The sequence below is a fragment of the Gadus morhua genome, chromosome 15 (assembly GCF_902167405.1).
Source record: "Gadus morhua chromosome 15, gadMor3.0, whole genome shotgun sequence".
Classification (NCBI taxonomy): domain Eukaryota; kingdom Metazoa; phylum Chordata; class Actinopteri; order Gadiformes; family Gadidae; genus Gadus; species Gadus morhua.
The window spans coordinates 28654416-28655811 of record NC_044062.1 but is presented as its reverse complement, the minus strand read 5'-3'; the positions used below and the strand labels follow the sequence as shown (position 1 = coordinate 28655811).

The 1396-nt window shown below is 46.2% G+C and overlaps 1 non-coding gene across 1 annotated transcript; it reads right to left on the bottom strand.

The window, feature by feature from the left end:
• Nucleotides 1-510: 510 nt before the first annotated feature.
• On the bottom strand, nt 511-675 carry LOC115560538 (U1 spliceosomal RNA). Its single transcript, XR_003979776.1, has one exon. It is a non-coding gene; the product is annotated as a U1 spliceosomal RNA (small nuclear RNA).
• Nucleotides 676-1396: the final 721 nt, after the last annotated feature.

The following is a 1396-nucleotide window of genomic DNA, read 5'->3' as shown; positions in this document are numbered from 1 at the left end:
GTGTGAATACACCCCCACTTAGCTGGCTGCACTCCCTGTGTGGTCAAAATAATGAGTTCTGTGAATGGCTCTGTCATCCAGACAATGTGAGTGCACTGAATACATTCTTATTATTTTTCTTAATTCAGCCCAAAAATGTAACAATTAAACACTTTTCCACTTGATAATATGAATCTCATCAGCTACATCAACTCAAAGTATGAAAATAATAAACAAAACATTCAGCAGACTAACGGATTTTGATAATCTAGGCCTTGCACATAATATTTCTGGAAATAAAACCTCCCACCGGTGGCCACCACATGGAGCCGTCCGTTTTGATTCTCGATCCTTTATGAGCGATCCCTGGGTTGAGGGATAGGGACTTTGGGGGGTCATCAGCCATTCCCAGGGGGTCACCCATCCAAGTACAAACCAGGCCGGACCCTGCTTAGCCTCCGAGATCAGACGAGATCGGGCGTGCTCAGGGTGGTATCATTCAGAGCTATTATTTCTTTAGAACAACACGACCAGGGGAGAGCGCGAACGCAGTCCCCCACTACCAGAAATTATGCAATCGAGATTCCTACATTTGGGGAATTCGCACGTGTCAGCAACAGCCTCAGTGCAATGGCTGAGCCTAGCTATGGGTGAACCACCTTCTTGATTATGGTATCTCCCTTGCCAGGTAAGTATGAGTTGAACACGTTCCGGTGGGCTGAACGATGCCCACGCGTGTTCCCGTGGAGAACGGTTGCAAAGCATTCGGAGATGTCTAGACTTTAATAAACACTGTAGACCACCGGTCACACGATGACAGGCGAATCTGAAATCAGCGTGATGGAAGCATAACGAAAGGAAACCTGGAGATCCGAGTTATCGAAACGCCACAGAAAGAATCCTTTTTTCTTTCTTAAAGGTTGGGTACGGAATTCGCTTTTTTGGGCATTTTTGCAAAATTACTTGAAATCCTTATCATAACCCGCTTACAGCCACTGAGTTAGAAGTACTGACATGAAAATTAAACAAGTCAATCATCTGTGGAACGGGCAGGGCTCGAAAAACTCCAGCCAATCATTTGGATTGCCACCTCGTTGCATTGGACAGTAAGTACGTCAATCAACGGTCGTACTGCACTCCCGCGCCCTGCGCGCGACCCCTTCATGCAGTACTCGTGACCCAGAGCTCGTGACCCAGAGCAAGCTCCTGTTTGTTGTTATCCTGCGGTAGCTGCTTGAACTAGTTAATCCACATTTGGACCTAGCAGTAGAAGACAATTTCCATGGCAGACAAGACGCCACCATCCCCACCACCACCACCACCACCACCACCAGCAAAGAGAAGGAAAACTCTTTTTCAGAGAGTAATTGATAGTAAAAACGCTGAAAGAGAAAAACTGAAATCAAGAATAATCCTA